This window comes from Tetrao urogallus, assembly GCF_951394365.1.
Source record: "Tetrao urogallus genome assembly, chromosome: 1".
Taxonomy (NCBI): Eukaryota; Metazoa; Chordata; class Aves; order Galliformes; family Phasianidae; genus Tetrao; species Tetrao urogallus.
Window position 1 is genome coordinate 126537460 of NC_136813.1, and position 19286 is coordinate 126556745.

The window sequence follows — 19286 nt, forward strand, 5'->3', positions numbered from 1 at the left end:
TTTAAAGTAAATTGAAACAGGAGCATGTGATCAAATATGAGGTGAATGCCTCTTGATAAAAACAGAAATGAGCAAATGTACCATTTTTTGTCTAAATGCAGCAAAACTTATAAAAATCTTAGCTCATCCAGAAGCAAGGACTCCTGACTGAAAGTATTCCTGTCTCAATGAGATGTAGTCTGGCTTTCTATCTGCTATCTGTCTCCTCTCTGCTTTCTCTGTAATTTCTTCGGTGTCTCTGGCTCTTCTCTTGCTCCTCTGGTTCTCTAGCTTCTATTGCTTCACTGACACCTTTGCCTACTGTCTCCTCTCTGGCACCATTTTGGCACCTTTTTGTCTCTCAGTCATTTCTCTTTTGCTTCTCTAGCTTTTCTGTCTCCTCTCTGGTTTCATGTTGGCTTCTTTGAGAGACCAAGAACTCTTCAGCTTGGAGAAGGCTCAGAGGGGATCTGTTTATATATATCTAAAGTGCAAGAGTCACACTGACTCTTTTGGTGGCGAGCAGCAATAGAACAAGAGGCAACAGGCTGAAACTGGAGCACAGAAAGTTCCAGACAAACAAAGGAAAACGTCTTTACTGTGAGTGACAGAGCACAGGAACAGGAGGCACAGAAAGGTGATGGAATCTCCTTCTCTGGAGATATTCAAGATCTGCCCTCACTCCCTTGTGCAACCTGCTGTAGAGAAACAGCTTTAGCGAAGTGGTTGGACTTGATGTTCTCCAGAGGTCCCTTCCAACCCCTACCATTCTGCCATTCTGTCTCCTCTCTTGCTTCCCAGGCTTCTTTGTCTCTGCTCTGTTCCCCCTCTGGCTCCTCTGGCACTTCTCTGGCTCTTCTCGTGTCCCTTTTGCTCCTCTCTGCTCTACTTTTCATATGGCTCTCTAGCTTCTCTTTAGCTTCTCTGTCGCCTCTGTCTTGTCTATGGCTCCACTATGGATCCTCTGTGCATTCTGTGGCTCATCTCTGACTTCTCTGACTCCTCTTTCTGTTCTCTCAGGCTTCTCTTGCTCCTTTCTGTCTCTTCTCCAGCTTCTCCGTCTCATCTCTTGCTCTCTGTCTGTCCGTTTCTCCAGTTTTGTTTTTTTTTTTTTTGTTTTTTGTTTTTTTTTTTTTTGAGGAAGAAAATGTGTTATCAACAAAGAGAGAAGCTATGTGCAGGCTTGCCAACCACCAGACCAGGCTGCCCAGAGCCACATCCAGCCTGGTCTTGAATGCCTCCAGGGATGGGGCATCCACAACCTCCTTGGGCAACCTGTTCCACTGTGTCACCACCCTCTGTGTGAAAAACTTCCTCCTAATATCTAACCTAAACCTTCCCTGTCTTAGTTTAAAACAACTCCCCCTTCTCCTATCACTATTTCCATGTAAACAGTCATTCCCCGTCCTGTTTATACATTCCTTTCAAGTATTGGAAGCCCACAGTGAGGTCTCCCCAGAGCCTTCTCTTCTCCAAGCTGAACAAGCCCAGTTCCCTCAAACTTTCTTCACAGGAGAGGTGCTCCAGCCCCCTGATCATCTTAGTGGCCCTCCTCTGGACCCACTCCAAGAGCTCCACATCCTTCCTGTTCTGGGGGCCCCAGACCTGGACGCAGTGCTCCAGATTGGCCTAGGAAAGACTGGAACATCATTTTCTGAGTGCCCCTCGAAATTCAGAAAACAGGGGGTGACAGAGTATTTGAGCTCTCTTAGGCCAAGCCCATTACTGGTTTGAATGTCTGAAGCCAGTGTAGTGGTTTTCAAACTTCTGTCTTTAAACTCCACCATGTTCCCAGGAAAGGTTCTTGTGTTCGAGTTGCCGATCAGCAAGGAGCGATATGCCTTCACAGTGGCTGTCAGCACATAAATCTTTTGCAAAATATGGGAGATGTTCCTGACTGTGTTTTGACTGCTGCTGTTGCCTTAGTTTCAGTGGTGATGGAATTGTCTATTTCTGGAAGACAGAAAGCTGGTAACTGGGTGTTAGAGAAGACACAAATGCACACGGTGGGGAAAAAATGAGCCTGTATACTCTGGATATTCCTACAAGTTTACAGTGCTGGGCCTTGTGTGACAGACCTGGCAGTCCTGGTAACACACACCTTCTATCCAGGGAAAAAGACCTCTAGGGCACGAGGCACTGATTTCCAAGAAATGTTTATTTTACCTGGTCTTTATGAAATGGGCAGAGCCCACCACGTTCCTCTGTTCAGAGACACAGCCATCCAAGGCGTTCAGTCTGGAGGACATCTCGTGCTGTCACCAAGGGGCCGTGTTCCCATCTGTGTATTCAGTGGGACCAAATGGCAAATGTCCAGTGTGACTCAATGCATGCAATGGAGAAAGTCAGATTTTGATATCTGTAGTAGAAATTACAGGTCTTTTCTTCAAAATTCAAAACAAAACAGTAACAACAATGTAACAATGAAAAACAAAAAATCCGTGTAATTTTTAAATATGCTGGTGTTCATCTATGCGTTTCTGCCTCTGGTTTCCATCCTTTTCTTCTTACTGCAAAGTGAATGGGGGAAGGAGTGGAAAAGATAAAGGAAAACAACATCTGATGGAATGCTTTTCAGGCCTTGTCCCTACTTGCTTCTGGTTCCCATTCTGCCACGCACTGGGAAAGTATCTTCATTTCCCACCTCACTTCCCTCCCACCCCCTGTGTTTCCTCTGAGAAATTGTCTCTGTGGGAAAGTTTAGACATGAAAGCCAAGGCATGAATGTGTTCTGGTGTTAAATTTGGTTTTAACGACCCATGTGAATGCCCTTGTTTTGCTACAAGCATTTTTCTTTTTTTTTTTTATTAAGAAAATTATGTTTTTCTTCTATAAGGCTTAGCTTATAATATTGAAAACTGTTTAGCTGAGCTGGAAGAGGCTGCAGGAAAAAAAAGCTCAGGCACCGACATGGTTACAGCTGTGTATTGAGCAGATAAATGCTTCCTGCTCAGACAAGCCCTCACCAATTCATCTTAGATTTTTTCCTGGGGAGAGTTTAAAAGGCGAGAAGAAAGAATGTGCTTCAGTGGTTTCATTCTACAAAGTGTCATTTTTTAAAATTTTTTTCTTTCATTTCAAATTCTTTGAAAATGGAAGAAAAAAAATTAATTGCAAAGCTTCTGTTTTTAGGATGAACCATTGTCTTTTCATAAACTTTGAAAAGATCATAAAATTTTGGCCTTTTTGAAGATACTAGCTATTTAATAGGGAAAAGTCCATTTGATTGCCTTGGCTGGAAGTGCTGTGTTGTAGCTCGGCTTTGTGTTGCTGTTCTCCGTAGGCAGAGAGGCAGAAGGAGCTGCCCATTACTCAGGACTTTAGGCCTTACCCTTCTGTTCCACTCATTGTGAGATCTGAAAGTTTGTGAAGCTCTTTGCATCTCTCTCTAGCTGCTGATAACAAGCATGGGCCAGCACTTCAAAAGGGACTTCAGAAGTTGCATCATCTGGTGTTTTTCTAACCATCCTTTGTGGCAAATGGAGCTGAAACCTTTTGGCTAATTACCACTCTTTTTTTTTTTTCTTTTTTTTTTCCCCTCTGCCCTTCTCCTGTCAGTTGCAGCAGTCTGAGCAGAGCTGAGGTTTGCACAAGCACTGCAGCAGGATGGGGCTGGCCTGCCAAGTTCCAGCCCTCTGGTTAAGTTCCTTTTTTTTTTAAAGGGAATGGGTTATGTCCCAAACAACAAACACGAGATTCATAATGGACATGAGGACAAAACTTTATTTATGCTGCCTGACACTGCTCCTGGGCTCGGGTTTTGTATTCATCTGGCGTTGCTGGCTTCCCGCTGCACATTTTCAAACAAGTTGTTGTAATAACCTCATAATGTTTTCATCATGCTCAATGGGCTCCATTTAGCCTTACTCCCAGCAGATGTAACAGTCTGGGACAGAGCTCCCTTCCCCTGGCACCAGCCCTGAATTTGGCATAAAATGCTATTAATTCTAGCACTGCCCCTGTATTGTCCTCCATAAATGCAGATGCTGTTGCCATTGCTCATTGCTTTTTTTACATTTGATGGTTCCTATCTGCTTTGCCGGAAAGAAGGAAAATCTAATTCCCTTATGATCAGAGGTGGGTCTTTCTCATAGGGTCTGTTAATTTAGCCCTGCTGGGAAGTTAAGGGAAAGATACAAAGGAAACAGCAGTGGTGCCAGTGCCAGTCTGATGCCTGTGCCAGTGCTGGGTTTACAGACCATGATGTTCTTCATTAACCCTTTGGTTGTTTCAAAGGCATTGAAAAACAGGCAATTGGTCTATCTGCTCTCCTTCCTCTATGTTTGTTGTTTAAATTGAGTCCCAAAACTATCAAAAAGGCCCTAAAGCAACCTTCCCCCTCTGCTTTTCTCACATTGCAGATAGTGAGAGGCTGTTGACTGATGGGGAATAGGAAGCAAATGTACAGCCAGATCATTCCTACCAATTTTTCCTTCCAGATGTTTTTCTTTCTATGTTTGTTTTACTTTGGCAATTACCTAAACAAATTGCTCTATGAGCAACGAAACAAATGGAATCTGGCTTCCCTCAGGTTTTTCTTTACTTCCCTTTCTTCTCTTTCAATGATCTCAGCTTCATCTTCTGCCACGTCTGTGGGGACAGGCAGCAAGGAGCCAGATGGAACTGAACATGGCTGCCTTGGTTTTCAGTTACGGCAGAAATAGTATTTGTTTTTATTCTTGATTTGATGGCAATATTGACAGCTTCCTCTCAATTGGATTGACCCAGAGCTATCTACAGGATTCAGTTTCTGCCTCTCCCCCTTTCTCTGCCTCACTTTTTTGATTTATGCCAGTTTTTTTCTCGTTGTAGTTTAAACTAAGAATTGCTCAGAGAACCACAAGTCAGGAAAAGTGTCATTCTTGTGCATGATCGTGCCAGTAATTGCAGAGATATTGAGACCTCTATAAAGCCAGTCAGCCAGGAGTCTGCTTCCTTATCTTTGAAGAATCATATGACTTATCAAAAGCCCTGGCTTCATCACTGATCGAATACAAGCCCTACATACTAAATATACCACAACTTAAAGAAAAACAAGTTGCTACATTTTAGTATGGATTGAGACTTGCTACAAGACCCAGCAAAGTATGTTCATGACTCATGCTGAGACATGCAAGGGTCTTTATTGAAGCTCTTGAGGTTTGAGATGAATTTAATGCTAAGGAAAGTGTGGGTGCTGGAGCCGAATATGCCGGGGGAAGGAAAGGACTGTGCATGCTCTGTCAATGCCGTGCAGTATTGCACAATGTCTCTGACACACTCCTCACTCTCCTGTAAGGGATCTCTGTTTCTTGGTGTAGGGTTTTTTTTGTTTGTTTTTATTCTTTGGATGTAAAAGGCCAACAAGAATTCTGCGACCTTTGTCTACACTGTGCTCTTGCTGAAAGAGCAGCACAATAAGCATAACTCTCAGACTAGAAATAGCGATGAAGCTGAGGGTTAGGAAGAGAAACAAAACGTTTTAATTTACTGCCTCTTCCCTGAAATGAAATAATGCCTGAAAGCCTATATCTGTGCTTAGTAATTGCTCTTATAAAAAAAACTGTTTGGTGACCTGAATTTCCAAAGCCACATCTCAACTGCAGAGTTGATGTTCTGATAAGACATCAGATAAAGTAGGTAAGCTTTTTAGGAAAAGTTAAAACTGTTTCCTTGTGGTGCTTCTGGAAACAAACTTATTTATTTAAAAAGTATCTAGGAGCCTTACTTCAGACTCTCATTTTTGTAAATGATAGTTTATCTGTCTGCCTGTTTTTCATGGAATAATTAAAGTTGGAAAAGACCTTTAGGATCATCAAGTCCTACCATTAACCTATCACCACCATGCTCAGTAAGCCATGTTCCTCAGTGCCACATCTCCACATTTCTCAAACACCTCCAGGGATTGTGACTCCACCACTTCCCTGGGCATCCTGTTCGACTGTTTTTCATGTAGTGGGGGGCCTGAAACTGAGCACAGTAATCGAGGTGTGGTCAGACCACTCCAGAACTGAGTACAGAGGTACAATTACTTCCCTGCTCCTGCTGGTTGCACTATGTCTGATACAAGCCAGGATGCCATTGGCCTTGGCCAACTGGACACACTGCGGGCTCATGTTCAGCCAGCTGTTGACTAACACACCCAGATCTTTTTCTGGTGTACAGATTTCCAGCCATCTGCCCCAAGCCTGTAGCAATACATGGAGCTGTTGTGACCAAAGTGCAGGACCTCGCACTTGGTCTACTTTTGTTATTGTTATGCTGGTTTTTGTTGCTGTTGTTGTTGTTTATTTGTTTGTTTGTTTCCTCTGGTCTGTTGTGCCTGGATACTTGAATTTACATACATGATGTTTGTTACTCCAGCAGTTACCACTTTTTGTTACCACAGCAACTGAGATGATGTTCCCTGCTGAAAGAAGGATGAGAATGAACAATGAAAGAACCATGGTGCCTTCCTGGCTGTGTTTTGGATCTGGAGCTACCAGAGGCAGGCTATAATTCTGTCTCCACCACAGGCCCTTGTTTTTGCCAGAAGTACCCTGGCAAGAATGGCCAAAATACGTCAGTTATATTTGAGTGGCTGTTGTTGGGTGATCATTTAGACCCTGACTATCAATCTTGGCCTTTCTGGCATCTCTCAGCATCCAAACTGCATATCTGAAGGCCTCCTTCCAGCTATGGGCTTTCCTCATATCTTGCTGCCTGCCTTGGCCTGCTCTTCATGGACCACCCTACCCATATGCCAACCTGCCCTTCAGATGCCCCTATTTCCTCAAATTCCCAAACTCTTTTCTATCTCCTGCTATTTACTTCTTTGTGTCTCTGTTTCCCTTCTGATCCCCACACCTGCCCTATGACCTACACAGAACTCCTTGACTCCATGACTGTGCTTTTTTGCCTGTACCCAAGCACCAGGTTGATGGGTAGATGTTGATGTTCCTTTCTGCATACAGTTACTTCTGAAAAAGCCTGGGTATGATTCTTCTTTTACTAAAGCTGGTGGATGTTTTTTTTGCTATTTTGTTTCTACCCACCTACCTAGTTCCTGAATATGCCCAGACGTGTCAAAACACTGACTATCAGATTGCATTAAATAAATTAACTTCATATTTATCTTCTATCTTGAGCTCATCTGCTGAAAGCACTGAAAGAAGGGCAGTGCTCTCAGTCTCACGTATAAGCTAGCCTTGCAGATCAGTGGGGGGGGGGGGGGGGAGGGGGAAGGGCAGTAACACAGGCAGGTCTCCTCAACTCCCTCTGATCTCCCCACTGAGGGATCTGCTTCATTGCTCTGGCACCAGGTCTGTCAGAGGTCGAATCTGTGGGATTAGGCTGTCAAAAAAGCCTACGATACAAATAGTATATCAAACCCTGCTTCTGTGTGCCAAGTGATAATTAGAGGGGGAAAAGCCCAGCCCTCATGATACCCATTTGGTACATGACTGACAGATTTATGATAGGATGTAGTTTCCTCTGTTTGTCTCACAGAGAGGGACTGGGCCACGCGATTACGTGGCCGCCTTCTTACTGGCAAGTGCTTGCAGCTGGATTCAGAGGACAGGAAATGATTTAGCTAAAGGCTTTTGGTGACAATTAACAGAATTCCTGCTGATAACTTTCTTTGTCCTCTCCCTCAGAGTATTTTTATAGCAAACCTGAAGGTGCTGTGAAGTGGCATTGGACGCGGGTGGCTACAAGTGTTTGATGTGTATGTCACGGAATGTCTTGTATTTCTACTGAAAGTATTATTACTATTTTTTTTTCTTTAAGCTTCATCGCTTTAATATTCTACTTGGTGATGAGAGCAACATAAACATTTATTTTTGCTACCAGGTGCACATACCCTAAAAACAGCCCAATATGGCAATAAGGAGAGCTATCATCAGAATACCATATGGAAGAAGTACGATTGTCCAATAGTCTCATGGTATGAGGATTGGGGAAGCAGTTTATGCTCCTGTTGGGAATGTTCCATCTGCATTGTGAATATCTCATTTTCTTCTAATAATAGCACAAAATCAGATTAAGTCCTAGGATCACAACAGTAGTGTCAGCTTTGGAGCATATATTTTAAAAAATAAAAAATTCTGTGGTGCACTCCTGTGTAAAGTATCCCTCTCTCACAGAAAGGAAAAAACAAATATTAATGTTGCTCTCACATAGGATTACCTTTGACAAAGAAAGCAGATTGCAAGGTGTTGGATATGCTCCCTCAAAAAAAAAACATAAGAGTTGCCTTAGATGATGTTGAAAATGAAGCATCTTTCCTTAGTTCTTGGTGGTCTTCAGAGCTTCTCACCTTGATGAAGAACAGAGTCTGAATATCTTGATATTGGTTCTTCTCTTAGAAAAGGAGGATCTAAATTTATTCTTTTAAAAACTGATACAGATGAGGATTAAACAGTTTCGTTTATAGCATATAAATTACAGTTCAGGAAGTTAAATAAGTGAGATGATGTTTATCCTTGGGTATCTGACACCTGTCAACAAAGAGCTTTATTTTGAGAGTTTAGGGAGACACTCTCACCTCTGTGCCTGCTTTATGCTTGAGGACTTTACCAATGTTTTTTGGACTCTAGCATCCAAACTGGGATTTACTGGAAAAGAGTGAAATGTAGGGAATTTAGCTTTTAAAAATGGATCTGTTTTTTTCTCCTGGGTTGTTCATGTTGTCAGAGATTCTTGTGATGAAGTGTGATGTGGGAAAATGGCCTTTCATTGTTTGTATAGTTAGCAGAGCAGACAAAAATTGCTTTTACCTATGTTGAGGTCAGTTCAAATACTGATGTGTCTGATCTTTTTGTCTGCATTAGCCCAGTTAGTGGTCTTGCCTGTGCAAGCTCAGGACCAGGAGCAGAGCATAGAGAAGGAAAGCACCAGGGGTCACACCAGATGGAAAATGAGAAGTGATAACACAGCAGAAACCACATTCAGAAAGCATCAGGAAAGCAGACTGAGAAAGGAAAAATCATACAGTGGAGTGACAGAAAGCACACCTGCAGAAGCTGCAGCCCTAGTCTGTATTTCTGTACATTTTATTCTGAACGTGGGGAACAAAATGCCTTGTAAAATTAAGCCACTGTTTTCAACTTCATAAAATATCTTTTTAAAAAGACCCTTGTGCTTCTACAGAATTTTGTTCTAAACACAGGCAGGTTAAGAAGGGCTTCAGCATTGCTTTTTTTTTTTTTTTTTGCCACCTCTGCTTTTGGTATTGAATGACACAATTTATTTGATTAAAGTGTAGCTATGCTTCTATAATTTGCATTAAAAAGAAAACAAGGGTGTCTCAGCATTAGTAGAGCACCTTCCATGAGAAAGGACAAGCACGGCAGTTTTGCCTCACAACATAGAGTGTGAGCATGTGAGAGACGCCCCTTCCTCTTGCATTCAGGCATGGTGGATGTGAGGGCTGCCCAGAACTGAAGCAACTAAATCCAGAGATGGAAGGGCTAATGGAACTGGAGGGCTGGAGTGGGCCAGGCACATGTGCAAAGAAAGCAAGCAGCACCATTCCACTTTCTCCTCAGCCTTTAGCACATCTGGAGAGTTCCCAAAAATCCCACAAGCAATTTTTAGATGCTTCTTTATTAAAACAAAAAGTGGATTTTCTTCTTTGAGGTGGCTGGGATATAAATGGGAGTGCTTTCACTGGGCCAGACTGCTGCTGGGCAGGTGCCATGAATTGTGAAAATGTGCCATCTCAAACCAAAACTGGAGATTCAGTGATTGCCTTGGGATAGCTGGATATAAAGTAGTTCAGCAAATGACTGTGTGCAGCTCAGCTAATCCAAATGCTGCAGATAGATGAGAAAATGACTCTGAAAATGATGCAGCAGCATGTAGCAGTTCTTGAAACCAGACCTGTCTATGCACATCCTTGCTCCCAAATACCTATGACCAGAATACTGAAAAAAAACTTCTGCTCTGTAATCTCTTGATCTTTCATCTATGTATGTGTTTTTGCTAGTACAGGTAAAATAAAGGTGCACTCCAGGCTCCACATGCAGGGGTGGAACATTGCTGGAGTTTCAACCAAAGTAAACAAGAGATGTTCCTAGGTAATTATAGAGAACATCTTGTCTCTACAGCTAGTTCCTGTGACGTAGCACACAGGGCAGGGAAACTTGCCTTGCCAGGATATCAGCAGTGTTTCTCTTTATTCAAGCAACAAGAAATTAGGTACTTCAATCTTTGTTCCAACTAAATTCCAACTCAAGCATGAAGGAAAGTGTTGTCTGACTGAGATTTCCAAGTGGTGGTTGTGGTGGGACTGGTTCAGTTGCTGTGCTTCCAGAGATTTGTTTTAAATTCATGAGGCAGTTCTTCCCATGCAGCATCTGAGGTTTTAGGTTTGGTCCAGTACCTGTTGGACTGCAGCCTCTGGTACTACTTTATTTCTTTCTTGTTGAGTTACAGGAATGATGAAACTACTCCAGCATTTGCTGGATCCAGTACTAGGGATAGGACAACACCTTGCATAAGATGAGAAGTGTCTCCTAGGAGTCCGTCCTGGGACTCCAGTGAGGATTTAGGGGACATCCTTCATTTATCAATGACCTAGACTGTGAGACTGAGTGCAGTCTCATCAAGTTTGTGGACAAAACCAAGCTGAGTGGTGCAGTTGGTACAATAAAAGGAAGAGATGCCATCCAAAGAGACCTAGACAAGCTGGAGAAGTGGTCCCATGTGAGCCTAATATGGTTCAACAAGTCTAAGAGCAAAGTGCAATGCTTGAGTCAGGATAGTCCCAGATATAAGTACAGACTGGAAGGAGAACTAATTGAGAGGAGTCCTGCAGAGAAGGACATGGTAGTCCTGGTGGATGAAGAGATAGAGATGAGCCAGCAATGTGCTCTTGCAGCCCAGAAAGACAACTGGACTATGTAAAAATAAATCTGGAAAATAGGGCGAGGAAGGTGATAGCCCCCCTCTTCTCTGCCCTTGTGAGAACCCATCTGCAGTACTGCATCCAGGCCTGGGGCCTCCAGCACAAGAAAGACGTAGAGCTGTTGGAGCGGGTCCAGAAGAGGACCACAAGGATACTCAAAGGGCTGGAGAACCTCTCTTGTGAAGAAAGGTTGAGGATTCTGGGCTTGTTCATCCTGGAGAAGCAAAGGCTCTAGGAAGACCTCATTGCAGTCTTCCAGTACTTCAAGTAAGCTTACAGGAAAGCTGACTACCAAGGAGTGTTGTGTCAGGACAAGGGAAATGTTTTTAAACTAAAAAAGGGGAAATTTAGATTAGGTATGAGGAATAAATTCTACACTCTGAAGGTGGTGAGGCACTGGCACAGGCTGCTGAGAGATACTGTGGATGCTTCATCCCTGGAGGCTATCAAAGCAAGGCTGAATGGGGCTTTGGGTAGCCTGATCTACTGGGAGGTGCTCCTGCCATTTCAGAGGTGAAACTAGGTGGCCTTCAAGGTCCCTTCCCAAGCCATTCTATGATAACTCTATGATTTCATGTTATAGTGATGCTTCCCCCCAATGCTTCTCCAGCCTATTTGGAAATCCATGAGTTGGATAAGGTGTCTCTCTTTGCAGTAATTTTCAGTTGGTTTCTGTGGTCTTTGTTGGTCTTCCCATGAGCCTATGTAAACTTCTGCCACCCACTCTACTCTATGGAGGAGCTCAGCAGATGCATTTCCTGTTATGTGATGGACCACACTGTTGCTTTGTTCTGTGCGTGGCTCATTTGTGTGGCTTCACTCTGCACCTCTCAGTTGTTGCCTTTGCAGAGGCAGTGAAACATCCTAGAAGCTCTGCATGCCACTCCTACAGTGGTCCTGGTAGACTACTGTAGTCCATATCTATTGTCTTTAAACTTAGAGAATATTTGTGCACTTGGTATTTTTTTTTTTTTAATGAAACCTTATTTATCACTGTTAACATTCTGGGAATCTTTTCAATTCCTAATATATCATTTTGAATGGAGGGGACAGAATTGCCTCCTTGTGTGAGGTATTGACAAACCTTAGGTTTCTACAGCGGAATATGGCTGCTATCTGGTTTACTCTTTTTTTTTTCCTCTTAACAGCATAAAGGTGTCAGCACCTAACTTTCTCTACTCCCCTTTGAGCATTACTGAGCACTTGGGATCATGCTGTTGAGGGGCCTGGAGGGACATTTCTCCCTCTTTTAAGAGTTCAGCTGGCTGCACTTCAGGACAGCTCTCTGGCATGAACTCTTTGACTAAAGACTGGAAGAAACCTCATTTGTCTCCAATGGAGCTAACATGTTATCACCAATGCAGATGTTATCTCCAAGGAAAGTACAAGTTGGAGGGGATTCTTGTTTCCAGATTTTTCTAGAAATTGTATAATTTCTTTCTTTTTTTTTTTTTTTTTCCTCTCCCAAAACACGTTTAAGATTTGGTGTTTTGGATAGTCTGGGCAACAAATCTGTGGCTGGAATGTGGCTCCTCAAATGCGGTATTGAAGATTGTCACTGGAGCGTGAGACTGTTTATTTGTCACAGTGCTTTTAGAGGATGTGCAGCAGTAAGAAACTTTTTTGAACGTTCATACATAAACACTGCAAAAAAAGTGCAACAAGCCAAATTATTTTCCACTTCAAGTTGTACTTGCTTCACTTCTTTACTATCTCTAATCCAAGCCATAACTAGCAATGCCTCCCTTAATAACTGTTACATAGAGAGCAGCCACAGCCTGCCTATTCTGCCCAGAGCCTCCTCCGTGCAGGTTTGGAGTTGCCTTCTTACCTTCAGCGGGCTTGGGAGAAAGCCCAGAGACAAGTCCTTTGTGGCCATGGAAATGGCATTGCCAGATGGGGTAATGTGGATCTCAGCAGCAGAGCTGGGATGCAAGTGCTGACGTCAGTGGTGTGGTTGTCAGCAGCTTGTTTGTTATAGCTGACTGTGAAGGCCAAGCAATGAAGATTTAGGGGACATCATTCCCCTTCTTGCCTTATCTGCCCCCTGGTTTCTGTAGCAGTGGATTGAAAATGCTTGTGTGCACACTGCTTTTGGAGAAAAAATAAAATAAAATTAAATCAGTAAACTCAAAATACTATGGGAAAGGCTAGGGAGCTAAATTTACAACTGTTTTGGAGACTTAGGATCTTCTGGGATCTCAACCACCCTCAGGGGTTGATACTAAAAAATAAATTAGTAACGTCATTTTGCAGCAATTACTAACTCTGGCTTTGTTTGCAAGGGGAATTTTGGTTCAAGCCCTTCACAGTGGTGTTATAATGCATAATTATAGGACTTGAGGTGCAGTTACATTGATGCAAATCATCTGGGTGTGTTATCTCTCCATTTAATCAGTGATTTGTTTGCCATTTGAGTAAAGAAAATACTTTGTTTAAAAATGAGTTGGATATATTTCCAGTAGGAACACCAGCAGGAAATAATGAAATGTAGCTGATTTACTACTAGTTAAAAGTACCCAAGAGCTCCTCAAGAGTAGTTCATTTTACCCGCAGAGCTTTACATAACACACAGTCAGCTAATTTCACACATATTACAAATCATGCATGATTCTTTATGTTCTCTGTTTATGGTCTTTCTCATTAATCTTTAACTTAATTAAAACCACATAAGCTGGTTCCTTTATTTACTAGGTGTTCCCCTTAATTTGAATCCTACTTTTCATTTTTGGGGATATCTTTTGATGTTAACATTACTGTATGTTACTAATCATAGAATGGTCTGGGTTGGGAGAGACTTTAAGATCACAAAGTTCCAACTCCTTGCAGTGGGCAGGGCTGCCACCCACCAGCTCAGATTGCCCAGGGCCCCATCCGACCTGTGCTCGGAGACCTTCAGGGTCTGGAGCATCCACAGCTTCTCTGGGCAGCCTGTGCCAGTGCCTCACCACCTTCTGAGTAAAAAAAAAAATTCTCCCTAACACCTTATCTGAATCTCCCTTCTTTTAGAATAAAACCATTCCCCTTGTCCTGTCCCACATCCCTGATGAGTAGTCCCTCTCCAGCTTTCCTGTAAGCTCACTTGAGGTACTGGAAGGCTGCAATGAGGTCTTCCCAGAGTCTTTGCTTCTTCAGGATGAACAAGACCAGAACCCTCCACCTTTCTTCACAAGAGAGGTTCTCCAGCCCTCTGAGTATCCTTGTGTCCCTCTTCTGGACCTGCTCCAACAGCTCTATATCTTTCATGCAGGCCTGGATGCAGTACTGCAGATGGGTCCTCACAAGGGCAGAGAAGATGGCAGCTATCACCTCTCTTGCCTTGCTGGCCACCAATCTTTTGATGCAGCTCAGGGTAGGATTGGATTTATGGGCTGTAAGCTCATGTTGGTTTGTTTTTTTCATCAACCAACACTTCCGAGTCCTTCTCTGCAGGGGTGCTCTACATCTATTCTCTGTCCAGCCTGTTTTTATGCTTGAGATTGCCTTGACCCAGTGCATGGACTTGCGCTTGATCCTGTTTATCTTCATAAGATTTGCACAGGCCCACTCCTCTACACTTGCAAGGTCCCTCTGTATGAATCTCTGCCCTCTAGGGATCCTACCACCAAGCTGTCTGTAGCACTCATCTTGCTGCCATCCACAACCTTGCTGAGGCTGCACTCAATCCCACTGTCCATGTCACTTACAATGTTATTAAACTGTACCAGTCCCAATACTGACCCTTAAGGGCTACCACACTTCAGTGGTCTCCAGTTGGACACTGAGCCATTGAATGCAACACTAGTGTTCTTCAGCACCAAGTTCTGGGATTTTGGTCAGAAAACATAAGTTGTCCTCTTTGTGACTGCTAAGCTGGTGTGTGATGACAGTGTAAAGAAAGTTGTTAGCAGATGAGCCTGAACTGAGAACCCATGTGGACTCTGGGACACACCAGTGGGAACTGTAGCCAGACAAGCAACATGAATCAAAGCCCATACGCATGCTGCTGGCATTAAAAAATATGTGCACTTGACTGCCAATTTTTCACAGTCATTTCTTAACCATTCCCTGAATGGTTTACATCCCCTGTATGTAAAGGCTCCTATTGCTGACTGGTCTGAGTTTGCAGTGTCCCACACAGGGGGCTCCTATTGAATGACACTGCTCCATTATGCTGCATCCATGGAATTAGTCACCCATTCCTCTTTTGCAGCATCAGATAACCACAAAAGAGCCCCGGGCAGCTGAGGTACAGTTGTAAGCATTTCTAGAGGCTCTGGTTACCATAGGAAGCATGTTTTTCTCCTATTTCTCAGACACCAAATTGTATTGTGCTAAGAAATGGATAGACATCAACAGTTCTTTCATGTGAGATATATTTTAGCCTCTACATGCATAATTTCCTTGGAAAAACGTAACTTGTTTAGCCAAGCCTTGGGTGATTGATCATCCATCCATCCTGTGCTGGTGTGGTCGCCTCTCCTTGACACATGCCTTGGGAGCAGCCATTGCTTAGCACTTGCAGGTACTGAACAACAAACATTCAGCAAGTGAGAAATCACCTCTCTTTGTATGTTTATGATCCTGGCAAGAATAGATACCGGTTCCCACAGGTGGAGACAGGGTTGTGAAACAGAGGTGCTAACTCTGCTGATGTCATATAACAGGTGTGACTTTTATGTTTCCCATCTGCTTTCAGCCAGCAGTTTAATGATTCTGCAGTTTACTGAGACAGTGCCATCCAGTTACCCAAGCCTTATGCTAAACATATTCATATATGTTTTAAAATTTTTTTCTTATTAGCTAATTCCAATTCTTTCTTTGCCTAGGATATGTTAACAACATGCAATTATTGTGTGCCCTTAAAAAGCAAAATCCTTCTCATCAGTAGGATAGCTTATCTTCTCTGCTGCTAACTTTTCTTTATTTCACACTAACAGAACAGAGTCAGGGTAATGGTTCTGCTTTTTTAATGCACTCCTTTGTGGTTGCCTACATGTTAGCTAAAATCTAATATCAAAAGTTCAAGTAGTATAAGATGCAAAGCATCTTTCAAGAGCTACTGAGAAATAGGAGGTTATTTCACTGATCCAATTTTTTTATAGCACTGAAATGGGATTTTTTTGAATGTGCACAACATTTATCCCTGTCATAATACTATGACATTAGAGGAAGTGAAATTTCATGCCTCAGCCTTTCAGGATTCACATGCATGACTTTTATAGTATTTAAGGAAGACATCAAAATGAAGAACAAATTAAAAAAGTAAAAGGAAAGCAAAAAAAATAAAATCAACAACTGTTAAGGGAAAAGGCATGGACCTAATGCAGGCTCTTTGGCAGTACCTGCTTTGTGACTCTGGACATATCTTTAGCAAAATGGCAAATATTGAAGTGTGGTGGCAGACAGAGGCAAATGCACAAGGCCTGTAAAATGAAAAGGCAGCTCAAGCATTTCCATGTGTTTTTATTATTATTTTTTTTAATAAGTTGCAGTTAAAATTTAGTTGTTCATTATTCAGCTGACAAGATTTATTTTTCGACCCACTGCATTCTGGACCTGTAAAATAAGAAAGTTTCCAGTCTGGAGATAGAAACAGGTAGTAATGTTTTTGATTATTTCCATAATACCACATACATACATGAAATCGTTTTTTCTAATTCTTTTTATTTTAACTCTTATTTCTGGGGCACAGTTGGGTTGAGATGATAGAAATCAGCTGAGAACATGTGGCAGAAGTTCTAAGTCATGGCCTGAACCAGTGCTTGAGCATCTGGTGGGAAGGCAGGTCCAACTCAGGGAAGCTCAGGTGCATGCAGTGTACCCAACTGGCAAAAAGGAGTGGAGCCAGGTGCTCTCCTTTCCAGACTTCATTTAAGGATTGGCAGTGGAGGTAAGGATATTTTGCTGGAGATTCCTGCATACCTGAGGTCTTGAGAAGGTAAGCAGCTTTTTTTTTTTTTTTTTTAAATATATTTTTTCTTTCTATTTCTACAGCTGTTGTATTTGACTAAATCCTTACTTGCTGTAGCTTAGGACCTTGCTGTCATTGCTTTGCTTTCCACTGTGTTACAGAATGCATCCATACAGAGCGTTTTCTTCATCCAGGCCTCAAATCAGATTGAAATATGGCTAGCAGGAACCTCAAATCTAGGCCCATGCTTGACCTCAAAGGCTTCCTACCTACTTGGCATCCCAAACTCCTTACTTGTTTATACTAGTTGAATACTTCCATAATGTACTGGACAGTAACTTGCAGTTGGGACTGATAGAACTCAAACAGGCTTCTGAAGAATCCAACTCAAAAACAATATGCTGGTCATAAGCAAGATTATGGTGGCTAATACTTTCAAGGAGGATTTCTTGTACTTCCCTATTGCATCATTTTCTAAACAATTTAATCAATATAAATAAAACTCTTCATGACCTGTTTTTTTGCTTCATAACCAATTCCTCAGGCACATCAGGTATTTTATGTTTTACGATATAGCTCCTCCCGATTTCCCTAGATTGCTTCTCTACAATGCCAACTATCCAAAGCCTGTTAATCTGTATAGACTTTCCTTATCTGCTATTTTTGGTATTTTCTATCTGAGAGCTATGTTAGATCCGGATTGAAGACCTAGGCCTAGGGTACTGTTGAAGAAGAATGGGTCTCATGACAGCTCTATGACTAAAATAAAGAATTTTCTTTCCGCTCTGGTAATTTTTCATATGGTTGTGGCAGAGACCTCAATTTATTGTGCGTATGGAGTAATATGTCTGGTATCTAAGTGGAAGGAGGCATTTCTTGCAGAAGAGTAGTACTTAATTGTAAACAAACAAAAACCCAACTAACAACAACAAAAAAACACAAACCAAAAAAGCAAAACCAAAAGCAACACAACTTTTCAATAGGAGAGAAAAAACGCTGAAAAAAAAACTATAGCAACTTAAGGCTTTTTAAGCAGTCCTAAATTACAAAGCTTCCAAAGGAAGCTAATTTGTTCAATTGAACAAAATTCTGCTCTATCCACCTTGTAATAGGGTTGGCCTTTCAGCTTGTAATGCAGTATTAAAGATGGCTCTGCAATTAGACACTGTGCTCTGCAGGTGCACTGATTCTGCTATTGGAGAGGTCATAGTTGGGAGTGGGATAGGGCTGAACAAAAAAAAGCAGAAGAGGCAGCTGAAAACGAGGCTATTTATTATTCCAAACAAGGTGTGTTTATCTCTTTGCTTTGTAGAGGAAGGCTTTGCTTTCAGGCAGCCAAGCAAAAAAGAAACCCCAGGAGACAGTGCGCAATTAACAAGTCTCCGGGGGCTGGCAGTGAGTTCTGCAAGGCTGAAAGCAAACTTGGTGTAACTGTTGGCACTCAATCCACATGGGAATAGTAAGTTCATTTTTGTGTGCTTCCTGGTGCTTGCTCTGTGGCTGTGAGCTGATAGAAGGCAACGCTTCAACTTCCTGAACTCTCCAAATAAAGCATCCATTCTGGATAGAAGTTTTCAAAGAAAGAAACACTGTACTTTCTGCTTCAGTCGAGCTTTCATATTTGGCCCTATGAATGAACAACTTTGGTTGTTAAACTGCTGAAAACTTATTTCAGAAGGCTTGAATTTATCACAAGTAAAATTATCTTCAATTGAATGGCTTGGAGCAGCTCTCAGAAATTTATTTATATAGCTGTTGTACTGTGTCACAGTTTGAAGGGCACTCAGGCTTACTCTTTAATCTAAATTTCCACTTAAACGATTAATTCACAAGTAACTTCAGTTTTCATTATTTCTGAGTTTCATTCAAGAGATTATTACGGCAAACCAGCAATTATTTAAATTCTTGAATTAACACATATATTAGCTCTCATAAAGTGAGCTGTATGAAATGGCAAGTGAGCTCTCTTCCTGTATGTATCTCATAGTGTGAGTGTGTATTCATGGATAGTGATGATGCAGAGCTCATTCCTGTGCCCATGGAAGAACCTCACAAGATCATCTGCGAGAGATGTTTGCTTTCAGGACCACGTCTCATGTCAGGAAAAATGTTTGCTTTCATTGGAAAGACTTTTGTAAAACTAGGTGTTAGGAATTTAGCCACGGCTCCCTAGCTGTACTATAACAGGTTGAATAAAGTGGGTAGAGCAGCGATGAGCGCTCCGTGTTCCGTTCTTACAATCTCGGTCAAATACAGTTAATTTACGTGATTCACGAGACTTCTCTTATTACCAAATCACATTTCTCTTTGTCAGGCCTTTTTCCTCCCAGGGTGTGTGTGTGTGTGTGTGTGTGTGTGTGTGTGTGTGTGTGTATTTAAATTTTCATCAGACGGTTGATATTCTGTTCTGTATGGCACCATCACCAATGGATTGTTTCAAACAATGGCATAAAGAGTTAACTCCTGTGATGGGGGAAAAAAGGCAAAGAGAGTGCCCACAGCTAGCTAACTATCAAGAAATCATCTAGTACTTGGCATTTGCTA